General features: G+C 42.9%; 1 protein-coding gene and 1 long non-coding RNA gene across 16 annotated transcripts in view; one reads left to right on the top strand and one right to left on the bottom strand.

Moving 5' to 3' along the window:
• The window catches only part of LOC116585018, a 35885-nt gene extending 25525 nt beyond the window's left edge, over positions 1 to 10360 (bottom strand). For 2 of the 5 annotated variants that reach the window (XR_004283428.1, XR_004283431.1), the window contains exons 1-2: positions 10307 to 10360; positions 5588 to 5692 (exon numbers count right to left, since the gene is read on the bottom strand). This is a non-coding gene — a long non-coding RNA (uncharacterized LOC116585018). Of the gene's footprint in view, positions 1 to 4214; positions 4782 to 5587; positions 5693 to 10306 lie in introns of all 5 variants that reach the window. The other 3 variants (XR_004283429.1, XR_004283430.1, XR_004283432.1) reach the window with 3 other exon arrangements.
• APBB2 (amyloid beta precursor protein binding family B member 2) overlaps positions 1 to 13969 on the top strand; it is a 369643-nt gene that overhangs the window by 83965 nt on the left and 271709 nt on the right. The window lies entirely within an intron of this gene.

Genomic DNA, 13969 nt, shown 5'->3' with positions numbered 1-13969 from the left:
TTGAGGCTTGAGATCCTGATCTAAGCCAAAGGCAGTTGCTTAACTGACTGAGCCACCCAAGTGCACCATTAAAAAAAAAAAAAAAAGATTTTATGTATTATTTGACAGAGATCACAAGTAGGCAGAGAAGCAGGCAGAGAGACAGGGGGTGGGGGGGGGGCAGGCTCCCTGCTGAGCAGAGAGCTCGATGTGGGACTCCATCCCAGGACCCTGAGACCATTACCTGAGCTGAATGCAGAGACTTAACCCACTGAGCCACCTAGGCGCCCCAGCACCCCACCCCCGCCTTTTTTTTTTTTTTTTTTAAAAGAATGTAGACAATGGTGCTCTGGAGAATAGACCCATGGTAATACCACTTATCTATATGTATTTTAGTCTCTAATACCTGATGTTTCATTTTTAAAAAATCAGCAAAGCCTTGTATTTTTGCTAGTTTCAGAAGAATTTTACTAACTTCTTCTTTTTCTTAAAAATGGTTTGATGAGTAGCTCATCAGGATCAGTAATATTTATTTTTGTCTTGTCTTCCTTTTTGTGTAGTTTGTGTACTGATATCTGTCCCTCTTATACTGAGTCATGTCAGGAAATAGAATTCCCATGTTTTAAGGTACTTGAATCATAGTGTAGGAATTGTAATCTTTAGAGAAATTAAGGAGACAGTTTCTGAAATAGTGTGTTTATCTGTATGCAATTGATTATGTTTATAATATAGAAAAGTCTGAAACAGTACGAATGACACTGGATATCATGAGAGAAACTGATATTACCTTCAATAAATACTTAGTTCCCACAAGAACCTGATACTTTAAGAACTCATGGTAACTAATGTCTAATGTGGGGATTACAAACTCAGATACCTGCCAGGACCTGACAGAAAAGTAAACAAGTGAACTGGAGTGTAAAGTGGGGTGGGGTGGGGAGGGCGTAGTTACCACATCACTATTCAAGAATGAGGGTCCAGTCTTGCCTGATGTTTCACTATTTCAAGAGAAGGCAGAAATGTGGATTTTTATGTGACTGCTTCAGTTTTTAAGTATGTCGGCAATACATTTAGGATAATTAAAAGCTATTCTTTCGTTCTTTGCTGTGATGTTCTTTTCAGTAAGTATTACAGCTGCTTTTTATATAGTCGGTGGCATGGGGCTAAAAAGGGTGTGGCGTGGCTCCTGTTTTCTGGGACGCACTGTCTAGCTGGGCCAGTGTGATGGGGGAACAGTTGGCACAGGTGGTCAATGCCTCAGGACCCCCGAGGTGGGTAGAAGTCTGAATGAGCTTGACCGTCTCAGGAAGACTTCTTAAAGGAGCTAGTATCTGCAGTGAACCTTGAAGGGCCTGTGTCTTGAGATTTAGAGCATTGGAGAGCCGAGGTGGAGCTATGGGAGGGCATGAGGTCTTGGGCAGGCATAGGCACACAAGGAGGAGGACTTCGGAGCAGGTCTGTGCTCTGGAAAGAGACCCACAGGGAGCAAGTGATGCAGTGATGGGAGAGTGTTCTGAACTCCAGTCCTGCTGCAGTTTGTAGGAAAAAGAGAGAGAAAGGAGAGGGAGCATTGAAGACAGGGGGAGCCAATTCTAAACTTTCCCAGCCATCTAGGAATGAGGAGAGAGTCTGGGCTGCGCTTAGTTATTATCAGTGAAAAGGAAGAAATGGAGACATGTTTTGCAGTCCATCGGAAAATCATCTTGACTTGACCTTCAGAACGTATCCGTTGTTGCCATCTTGACCCAGGCCATCATTCTGTCTTGTCTGGATTATTCCAGGGACCTCCTCGCTGCTTTCCTTCATTCTTTCCTTTCTTGCCTCTCTGTACTCACAATTTTCATCTTATTTTATTTTTCCTTCCCTGCCCCTATGTTCATCTGTTTCGTTTCTTAAATTCCACATACAAGTGAAATATATGGTATATATATATCTGACTGATATATTTTGCTTGGTAAAATACCCTCTAGTTCCATCCATGTCATTGCAAATGGTAAGATCTCATTCTTTTTGATGGCTGAGTAGTATTTTGTTGTCTGTATACATCACATCTTCTTTATCCATTCATCTGTCTGTGGGCATCTGCACTCTTGCCATATTTTGACTACTGTGGACATTGCTGCTATAACCATTGAGGTGCATGTGTCCCTTCAAATCACTATATTTATATCTTTGGAGTAAATACCTAGTAGTACGATTGCTGGGTCGTAGGGTAACTCTATTTTTAACTTTTTGAGGAACCTCCACACTGTTTTCCAGAGTGGTTGCACCAGCTTGCATTCCCAGCAGCAGTGTAGGAGGTCTCCCCTTTCTCCACATCCTTGCCAACATGAATTTTGTTTATTTAATGATCTATCTCCAGCACCTAGAATGCTTCCTGCTATATAATACAATCTCAGTAAATGTTTATGGATTTAAGGAGTAACATAGTCAAACTTGAACAATAAAAGTAGGTTATAAGGTCATAAATTGTTAGAAGGCTTAAATTGAGGGCACCTGGGTGGCTCAGTTGGTTGAGCAACTTCCTTTGGCTCAGGTCATGGTCCCGGACTTCCAGGATCAAGTCCCGCATCGGGCTCCCAGCTCCTTGGGGAGTCTTCTTCTCCCTCTGACCTTCTCCTCTCTCATGCTCTCTCTCACTCATTCTCTCTCAAATAAATAAAATCTTAAAAAAAATTTTTTTTTTAAAAAGGCTTAAATTGAGATTAAAATCATATAAATGATATTGTTTTGGTATTTCTTTTAAAAAGGGCTTTGGCAATCCTTTAGATATAGGACTTTACAATATTATGTGTAGCTAATGATATTCCTGACTATGCACCTGGTTTGAAAAGAAGTCTTGATCTCAGTGTTATTTTTTAAACCTGTTTCGATATCAGGAGCAGGCTGTACAGATGAACACAGCAATAGGTAATCCTTCATGCAAAGATGAGAATGCCTATGTGAAAAGGCACACGTGAAATGAGTGAAAATGTGTATTTTTTTTTTTTAATACTTGCCTTTCATTATGATGAATGTCAAGGGAATGTCCTGATTTTTTCCATGTTTGTGTCTTTGTTGCAGTACAAATTGCTTATTAAATGTGGACTGGCAGCTGGTGCTTAGAAATCTTTTGGATATGCCCCTACCCATACTTTATGACTGGATTTGGTAGGTAATGAAGTATTTCATAAAGGATTAAAAATTATGTGTTGCTCTTTTTGATCATCAGAATCAGAATGGTGTTGGGACATTGTTGAATGCAATATTTTTTCATGAGGAAAGGTAGTTAATTTTGAAAAAAAAAAAAGTGAGAATTTCCTGTCTATTAAGTCTAGTCTCTGGCACTAGTAAGAACAAACAGAAATAGGGGCGCCTCAGTGGCTCAGTCATTACACATCTGCCTTCGGTTCAGGTCATGATCCCAGGGTCCTGGGATCGAGCCCTGCATCAGGCTCTCTGCTCAGTCGGAGCCTGCTTCGTCCTCTACCTCTGCCTGTGTTCCCTATCTCGCTGTGGCTCTCTTTGTCAAATAAATAAATAAAGTGTTTAAGAAAAATGTTTAAAAAGAAAAGAACAAACAAATAGAGCTTTGCCTTGGCCGTTGTTCTGACAGAGTCAAGGGGTCGATTTTGTCCTCCTAAATCTCAGGTTCAAGTCCTAACCTGCAGGACCTTAGAATGTGGCTCTGTATTTGAAGGTAGGATCTTGAAAGAGGCAGTGAAGTTAAAATGAGGTCACTTAGGTGGACCTTAGCCCGTTGAACTAATAGGACGAGGAAATTTGGACTCTTTCAGACAGCAGAAAGACCATGTGAAGACACAGAGAGAAGGCAACATCTATAAGCCAAGGAGAGAGATAAAAACAACTTTGCCAAACGTTGATACTGACAGCATCTCGGACTTCGAAGTCTCCGTGTGTAAGCCACACAGCCCGTGGACATTGGTCGCGGCAGCTTTAGCAAACAAACAGAAGCAGAAACCAAAACTGTTCCAGGAGATCTCGTCTCTCACCCAGTGTCTGCATCCCCTTCTCCCTGGAGGTTTGGGAGAGGGTGATTCGTGACACCCGGGGTATTCCCAAAAGAATGTCTGTCTGAATGCTCGCCGGCTTGCCGGGCAATGACAGTGGTGATTCCTTGGCACAGTCATTCATTGCTGGGGCCATTTTTGTTGGAAGCTGCGTGCCTTGTCAGCATTTTCATCTCCCTCAGAAACTGAGTGAAGAGTGAGATGAAGGAGAGGCGCTTCTCTTACCTCTTCCTGCGACGTGGTACATCAGCTTTCATTGAGGAGGCTAGGCCCCAGCTCCGCGGAATGTCCTTCGGAGATGGGAAGGCTCTGTGGAGGGCCATCTCTGGTAGGAACTGGACCGTGGACGTGAGATTCCCGGGTCTCCAGCCACATCCGCTTCCTGGGGAGACTGTCCCTGGCAGCTTGGAATTTAACTGAAGCCCAGTTTCATCCCTGGTTTTCACAGTCAGTCTGAAGTCTGCTGTTACTTACAAAAGGAGCTAGAAAACAAATTCTTGAAGAAGCAGAGCCCGAGAGGTCTTTCAAAGAACTTTAGAATTTTTCACTTCACGTTTTGGTAGATCTGTTTTCCAAAGGGGCAGGGTAAGAGGAGTCTGCAATTAATTAGGTGATAATGAGTTTTGTTTGGTTTTGTTCCACGTCTCCTAGGCTTGGAGAAGATGAGGGGCATAAATGTGGAGAACTTTCCTTTTGAATTCTGTCTTGATCAGATTTCTGGGACACCTGACATCAGGGTATTTAAAACATCCAGACACCTGAAGTGAAGTGTTCCTGTTCTCTCCTGTGTATCTAGGGTCAAAGAGACATGTTTGATGTTAAAATTACACCTCTTCCCTATGTTAGGTCGACTCTTACAAGTGATAGTATGAAGAGTGCTTCTTCAAATTCCTCATTTTCATATATTGCTATTATGTGAGAGAGATGAGATTGTCCTGATAATTGAGTGAAATTTAAAATTTCTGCTTCCAGTCATGACATAGCATGTTTTTACCTACTTTATCTCTTTAAAAATGTTTATTTTTTAAAATTTTTTTCTCTTAAAAAATGTTCAATTGACTATATTTGTGTGTGTGTTTCCTTTTTTTCCTTTTAAGTTTTAATTTTAATTCCAGTGAGCTAACATACAGTGTTATTATTAGTTTTAGAAGTTGAAGTAACGTGTTTTCATCATGCCATCCTCTGGCCTGGCCTTTTCAGCAAATTTGTAGCTCGTGGGGACAGATGACCTTAGATCCTAGCAGTACCTGCAACCCAAATAGTTCTCATTCCACGGCCCACACAATGGGGTGTGTTTGAAAGTATTTGAAAGCAAACTGTAAGCAACACATTTACACTTAATCGTAAAACATGGTGTGGACTCTCGATGCCTTGCCCCACAGCCTGGGAAACCACCCTCTTCTTTTTATCCTAACATTTTGTGACAGTTTCCCTTCCTGTAAAGGAAGAAGAAGCTGGATGAGATTTCTTCATGAGGATGGAAAGTGAAGATACTTAGTCGAGGAAAAAAATGCTTACCACAGCTTGTGCTTCAAGATGACCCAAATCTGGGTAGGAAAACAGTCAAGTAGAAGAGGGATTTAGTAATGTTTACTCACCCAAAAAAACTCGATCCGGATTATTGTTGTTTAACAAATGTGATTGTTCCATGCTTAATTAATTGTCGAATATCTGACAGATTCATGGAGCAGAATGTGTTTTATCTGTAGAAAAAAGCCACCCTTAGGAATGATTTAAATCAGGGGTCAGCAAACTACAGCTCAGAGGCCAGATCTGCCCTCCTGCCTGTTTTTATGTGGCTTGTGAGCCTAGAATATTTTTCACATGTTTCAATGAAAAAAAAAAAATTAAAAGAAGCATATTCTTTGAAACCTAAAAAGGATATAAAATTCATCTTTTAGTGCCATAAGTAAAGGATTATTAGACCAGAGCTCTGCTGATTTATGTATGTATTGTATCTGGCTGCCACCATGCTGTGACAGCAGGGCTGAGGACATGTGACCGAGATTCTGTGGCCTGCAAAGTGTAAGTTATTTACTGTCTGCTCCTTTATCGAAAATCTTTGCTGCCCTGGTGTAAACAGTCATTTAAATTTATTCCTTTTTTTTTGTTTGTTTGTTTACTGTGTATCTGGTGGGTTTTGATGTACAGTATGGAAACCTCAAACAGGATGGCAGGTTTTCCCATCAACTCATCTTTAATTTATACAGAATTCCTTCTGTGGCATCCCCGAAATATACAACCGGTATTCAGTGAGCGCGGACTGTATGTCCCCCGCTGTGCGAGGCAGTCAGCGTGAGCAGTAATCCTTCGACAGGGCCTCTCTCTGGGACCAGGCGTTCTCATGGGAGGAGATGGACCATAGACAAATAAATATGCAATCTATCAGGGTAATAAGCCCAGTGAAGAAGAATCAAGGGGAGAGAGAGAGTTGGAGGCAAGAGAGGGCTGCTTGAGCGGTGGTGATGAGCACAGCCCTCTGGGGGCGGTGACAGGTGAGCAGGAATCCGTGACATGCAGCGACGTGGAGACCCAGGAGGTAGCATTCTAGGTGCAGGCAACTGCAAGGGCAAAGGCGAGAGCCGACTTGGCACGTTCCAGAAACAGCAAGGCTGCCCTCTGGGCAGGAGCAAAGTGAACAAAGGAAAGAGTGATACAGAGACGCGGCAAAACAAATATGGGGGTGGAGTGAGTGGTTGGTCAGGAAGGGTGCTGCGGGGCAAAAGGAGGACTTAAAAATAGTCAGTTCTAAGAGATATGGCAGGGTTTTGAGCAGAGACCTGACTTGATCTGACTTATGTTTTTAAAATGATCCCTTAAACGAGCGGGACCACAGTGAACGAGCAAAAGCTTCTGTGCAGCAAAGGAAGCAGTCCACAAAATGAAAAGGCAGCCTACTGAGTGGGAGAAAATCTTTGCAAATCATGTCTCAGATAAAAAGGTTCCTATCCAAAACATACAAAGAACTCCTATGACTCAGTAGCCCCAAACCAAACAATCCAACTAAAAAACAGGCAGAGGAACCACATAGATGTTTTCCCAAAGAGGACACACAGATGGCCAATAAGTACGTGAAAAGACGCTCCACATCACTGGGAATCAGGGAAATGCAAAGCAAAAGCAAAATGAGATAGCGCACCTGTTAGGATGACTTTTATCAAAAAGACTAGGGGTAATAAAGGCCAACAAGATGGTAAAGGGAACTTTGGGGCACTGTTGGTGGGAACGTAATTGGTGTAGCCCCTATGGACAGCAGCGTGGAGGTTCCTCAAAAAACTAAAAATAGAAATAAAAATACCATCACGTGACCCTGCAGCCCCACCTCTGGGTTCCTATCTAAAGGACAGCAGGATCTTGAAGGGATCCGTATGCTGCTCTGTTCCTCACGGCAGCCTAGACCTGGAAGCAGCCCAATGGCCGCCGATGCGTGGATGGATAAAGAAGATGTGGTGTCAGTATCCATAATGGGGTATTTGTCAGCGGCGAGAAAGAAGGGAATCCTGTCATTTGCATCAACGTGGATGGCCCTTGAGGGCAATGAGACAGAGAAAGACATGGATTCTAAAGTATCACTCATGTGGAATCTGTTTTTTTTTCCTTAAGTCAGACTCAGAGCGGGGAAGGGGGGGGGCAGGAAGTGAGGGAGCGAGGGAGAAGTTGGTAAAACGGTCCCACCTGCACCCATAAGGTGTGTAAAGTCTGAGGATCTGGGTAAAATACGGGGACTATAGTTGATAATACTGTACTGTATATTTGACATTCGTGGAGAGAGTAGAACTGAAATGTTCTCACCAAAAAAAGGGGGAGGGGCTAAGGAAATAAATATGAGGTGACGGAATGGGGTGATTAAGTAGATGGGGAATTCCTTCACCGTGAATATGTACACCACATCAGCATGATGTACACTTTGAATATCTTACAGTTCTGTGTGTCAGTCATACCTCGATAAGGCTGACCAAAGGGATCACTTAAGTACAAGGATGTTTCCTCTACTGTGTAATTTATGGCCCATGATGCAATTTGGGGATTACAACAAACAAAGAAACATGTCAGTATAGCAGCCAAAACGATTAGCCATAAAAGATCCCCCAAAATTGTGGAGTGACTCCTCTTTGACATCACGGTATAAGGCTGTTTTAAAAGTGGGATCAAAGCCGTAGTAGTGACCGACACTGTCTTCTTAGGTGAGGATTCAAATGTTTTAGGTCTCCGTATCAGTCTGAGTCCCATCAGGAAACAGGTGGCACGTTCAGATTGGGAACTTGGGCAGGGTCTAGGGGAAACACTAGGATAGTGTGGGGCTCTGAGGGTAGAGGCAGCCAAACTCCTTCCACTTGGGACCTGAGGGGTTAAGAGAGGGAGCAATTATAGGGAGACCGAGAGCTCTGTGCAGGGGTTCACCTGACAGGACCTGTGACCTGACGGGACCCTGCGGGGAGAGAATCATTCTTTTTCCTTCTGTTCTCCTGTGGGTGCCCACCCACCTGTGGGAACCTCTCCACTGGGCAGAGCCAACCAGGAGCCAGGGGACAGGGGAGCCTGTTACTAAGTGGGTCAATGTCCTAAGAAAAGATCAGAGTGGAAAACAAAAGAAGGAGTAGAACGTTGGGTTTTAGGAGATACCCTAAGATACTTTTTATGAGTTCTGTCTCTCTCTTGCGTGCCCTTCCCCACCCTAACCTCACCCAGACACACCACAGAGGAGCACATGCAAATGTGTACACACACACACACACACACACACACACACACACACACATACACACATCCTAAATCCCTTCTGGTATTTTGTGATCACTTTTCTGGGAGGGCAGAGAAGCAATTTATTAACTGAAGTCTGAGGACATTCTGTTTCTGTGTTGTTTGGGTGTATAGCATATGCCTTAGGATGTGCAGGGAAGGGTTTGGATAACTGTACATTCCATCTTTCATTCCTGATTAAAAAAACAACAACAACTCAAAAGCACATGTGTTACTGATGATAGAACTAAACATTTTATTTTATATATTTTTTAAAAGTCTCTTTTATAGCTGGACACAGAAGGAAAAATACCGAGGCAGAAATTGAAAACCTTGGTGAGCTATATTTCAATTTTGGTTATTCTGGTTAAAAACAAAGCAGGCATTGAATTTTAGCTTCTTTAATCCAGATGGTTTTAGTTTTCCACCGTTGGACATATTAAAACTTTGAAGACACAGAAGTACCATTCAGTAAACTGCTTCTTTCAGCAACTTCTGTGATGTCTGGGTGCTCTAGAAGCCTGGGTTTCCTTTGAGGCAGGAACAGTTAACTCTGAATTAGTCACTCTCTGTGCAAGGTCAGGGGCTTTTTATTTTCATACAGGGGGCAGAGAAGAATTCTTTTTTCCTGATTTGACCTTTTGTAAATATTTGACTTTTCATTTGATTTAGGTTCTGAGAGTCTTATGCTCTAATAAAAATGGTCAACATGGCCAAGAAGTCTGTGGGGAAAAAAAATACGCACTAGCCAGTTTTAGGTGTTATTTTCTTGAGTGTAGTTCCTGTAAGAGGAATTCAAGCTATGTGGATGGTAAAATAAATTTTTCTTCTCCCCCTTTTCCGGAATCTCAGTGAAAACTGAGACCTGTGGCGCATTCCTGAATGTTCTGGGCCCCGAGTTGGAGGCCTAGCTGAGGACTCGTGGGGAAAACAAAACTCTATTTTCTGTTTATGGTTATCGGCCATGTTGTAAAACATAATGTAATTTCTTGTGCTTTAAGGTCAAGGGGAAAAAAAATCATCTTGAACTTGCCCATTAGTTTTCAAGAACCAGAACAGCATATGTTTTTGTTTCATGGCTTTTGCCCATGGGTAAGCTGTGCAGCGGAGAATCACTCATGTGGTCATGGGCCACTGGATTTGGGGAGCCCCCACTGTGTGAGGCATTGTGTTAGCACTTGGGAGGGAGAGGCATGAGGGAGGCAGTGCCCTCCTCCTGAGTTGGTTTATATAATTCTGCTGGAAGGTTGGATGCATGAGTAGATAGTGGCCTGCAGAGAAAGACAGACTGCCTACAGGATGCGGAGACTACTGTGGAAAATTACAAGGGCAGGAGAGGTCCTGTCTTTCTGGCTGCAGAGAGCAAAAACGCAGCTGGCACTGAGCCAGACCTGGAAGGATCCCGAGTGGAACAGATCAGTGGTGGACTTAAAGGAGTTCTGACTTCAATTATAAGCTTCAATTTTCCTCATCTATAATATGGTGCTGTCTTTCCCCACACATATCACAGTACTTTTATGAGGCTAAATTATAAAATGCACCACAAATAGTAAAATACCCTTAATGCTGTTACTTACCATTGTGCTTAGTAGTGTTGGACGGTATCTGTTCAATATTTGCATGTCTGAGACGCTCTTCTGTAGTTTTCCAGGAGGGTGATCTCACAAAGAGTTACTGTTACTCATGGTGACTTATTAGGCTGGCTCTACTCAGGAAGGTCTTTCTGTGTGTGAATCCAGCAGATCTCATAAATGCAGTGGAGAGAGTCAGCTCTCAGAGTGGGGAGAGGTGCCTGGACGGAGAAAGGCAGACTTCCCGTCTTTAGGGAAGAACCATGCCTGGGATGGTTGAGTGTGTTAATGCGCAGATAGATGCTTGAAGTCCTGGGTTTGGATTTGGGAATTAGGACTCAGTGGTTTTTTTTTTTTTTTTTTTTTTTTTTTAAAGAAAATAAGTATCAATGCTTTATTTTTAAATTTTATTTTATTTTTTATTTATTCATTTAACGGACAGAGATCACAAGCAGTCTGAGAGGCAGGCAGAGAGAGAGAGGAGGAAGCAGGCTCCCAGCTGAGCAGAGAGCCCGATGTGGGGCTCGATCCCAGGACCCTGGGATCATGACCCAAGCTGAAGGCAAAGGCTCCAACCCACTCAGCCACCCAGGCGCCCCAATATCAATGCTTTAAAAAAAAATTTTTTTTTTAAACTTCTTAGAGTCTTTCTGAGACTTGAAGAACTTTGAATTGATTTAGAGAAGGAAGAGATGTGGTGAATCTCTTCCTGGGAATGAATAAAATGTGGATTAAGCTGGAGAACTTGGAGCCTGAAACATGTTGGGGTCGGGTGAGGAGAGGGATATGAATGCATGGGATTCATGCCACACACTCAGTCAGACATTCTAGTTCCACGTCACTCCCCCAATAGACCCCATGCATGCCTTCCCTTTGCCGAAGAGGGCTGGACCACTCTTCGGCAGTTTATGTGCCAATCCAGAAAACCAACCTCATGGTCATCCTCTTTTTTCCATTTTTTAAAATAGACCATATTATTATTATTATTATTATTATTATTTTAAAGGTTTATTTATTTATTTGACAGAGCTAGAGAGATCACAAGCAGGCAGAGAGGCAGGCAGAGGGAGAGAGGGGGAAGCAGGCTCCCCACTGAGCAGAGAGCCCGATGGAGGGCTCTATCCTAGGACGCTGAGATCATGATCTGAGCCGAAGGCAGAGGCTTAACCCACTGAGCCACCCAGGTGCCCCGAAAATAGACCTTATATTTTAGAATATTTTTAGTTTTACAGAAAAATGAAGAAGATAGTACCCAGCTCAGTACCCTTTCACCCCATTTCCCCATTGTTAACATCTTGTATTACTGTGGGACATTTGTTACAATGAATCAGCAGGTAGCAATGAGATCAAAGTCTATGGTGTGTTCAGATTTTCCTAGTTTGTACCTGGATCAAAAACTGCCCTTTTTTGCTCCCTGCTGTGTTCCATCACTGTTGCAGACGGTGGTGGCTTTCCACCAGTTTTGTCTGTTGAGTGAATAAACAAATCAGATGCTCTTCCTGCCGTTAAGTTGTGAGAGTGTGGCTGCGATGGATCCCACTGGGCAAATGACACACGCCATAGTGTTTGAGAGTTTGGAAGCAGAGAGGTCTACGTCTGAATGAAGCCTGCCACTGCCCGTTACACCCCTGTGACTTGTACAAGTCATGCAGCCTCTCAGACCCCCGTGTTGGCACCTGTGAGAAAAGAGTAGTAGCAGTTCCTGCCTCGATGGGGTAGGAAAAGTGAGTAGATGAAAGAATGTATGTCGGTGTATGGAGAGCAGGGCCTCCCACATGGGGAGCTGTCGGTCAATGTCAGCTTCAAGTTCGACCATGTGGGATAGACTGTGCCAAATGTGGTGAGGAGTCAGGAAACGGTGATGTGTAAAGGTGCGGGGTGTGGGGGGGGGTGGTGGTGGTTAGGAACGTTTTCCTGGGAAAGGCAGCATTTGAGATTGACGTAAAAGGATTAAATCTACTCTGACCAGAGGCACAGTGACCTGTGAAAGAAAATGCCAGGTTGAGAGACTATAATACACAAAGGTACAGAGAGTGGGAAGGCTTGAGAAAATGTCTTCTCAAGAAAATTATTTACTGTAGATGGACCATAGCGTAAGGTGGTAGGACAATAATTGGACAAGGGAGATGAAACTGTAAGGTCGTAAATATTTTTGACGGATATATAAATTTATTAATTTTTATTTTTCATTTTAAAAATTTAAATTCAATTGATTAGCATATAAATTTTTTATTTTTTATAAACATATATTTTTATCCCCAGGGGTACAGGTCTGTGAATCACCAGGTTTACACACTTCACAGCACTCACCAAAGCACATACCCTCCCCAATGTCCATAATCCCACCCCCTTCAATTGATTAGCATATAATATATTATTGGTTTTAGAGGTAGAGGTCAAGCAATTCATTAGCTTCATATAGTACCTAGTGCTCTTTATGGACTGACATAAATTTAAACTTTTAAGTTTTCAAATGATAGAAAAAATTAGAACAGATACCACAATGAACATCCATGGAAACTCCATCTAATTTTATTAATAATAATAATTTTTAAAAGATTTTATTTATTTGAGACAGAGTCAGTGACAGGGCACAGGTGGGGAGGAGAGGGAGAAGCAGTCGTCCTGCTGAGCAGGGAGCCCAACATGGGTCTCAGTCCCAGGTTCCTGAGCTGAAGGCAGACGCTTAACCCAGCTGAGCCACCGAGGCGTCCCTAACTTTAACAATTTCTAACATTCTTCCCTATGTACTTCATCTGTATGAATTTTCATAGGTTGTCTTCTGCTGAACCATTTAAAAATAAGTTCTAGATATCATGACATTTTACCCTGAAATACTTCAGCATGCATCGCTAAGAAATAAGGAAGCTGCCTTACTGAATATTAATAAATAAATGTAAGTTTAAATAAATTCAGATTTCCCCTATCAAGATGATGACTCTGATGTCAGTTTTGGAATCTCAAGTGATTGCAGTTTTAAATCACTCTGTGTCTGCCTACTCGCCTTGGGTAGACCAGCACTGGACTCACAGAATTCAGTAGAGATACTGCTGAATTCTCTACTGTTGAGAATTCAACAGTAGACCTGTTGTTTTCAGTTGAGCCCAGAGTCGAAACTTCCTCGGTGTGAAAAGACCTCCTGAATTGTTCTGTGTAGACATGGAGAAGTGATTTTTGGTTCCACTGTCTCGATGAGCCTTTTGGACATTCGGTTCCCATCCCTATGGGTAATGTCACAGTGAATTTCACAGTATTTCTGGAAGGCACAAAGTCTGTCGGGGCCATGGGTGGAATTGTGGTACTAATACCTGATGCTTGCGATGGGATAGTCCTCCCTGAAAGTTGGAAGAAATTGGAAAGCAGAGGAGGCAGAACCTTGTGGGTGCTGGGGCGCTGGGTCTTCTCCTTCAGTTTTGGCCTCACCCCGAGTCACAGACACCTATGACTGGGCAAGTGTCTGAATTGTTGTAAGTCTTGGGGTAGGTGTGTAAAATGCACCCTCTACCCCTGGCTGCACTTCTACGACTCACAGAATATACCCTGGCCAGCACCGAGACTCTTAGACAAGAGAAGGAGATGGTTATTGGGGAAAGTTTTCCTGCAAAGGGGTACCCTCTCATTGCCTTTTCCTAATGACACCGCCTTGTTACACTGTGGAAGTGGGGCTCC

This window comes from Mustela erminea, chromosome 2, assembly GCF_009829155.1.
Source record: "Mustela erminea isolate mMusErm1 chromosome 2, mMusErm1.Pri, whole genome shotgun sequence".
NCBI classification, from domain to species: Eukaryota; Metazoa; Chordata; class Mammalia; order Carnivora; family Mustelidae; genus Mustela; species Mustela erminea.
The sequence above is the reverse complement of the archived record's forward strand: the minus strand, read 5'-3'. Positions and strand labels throughout refer to the sequence as shown.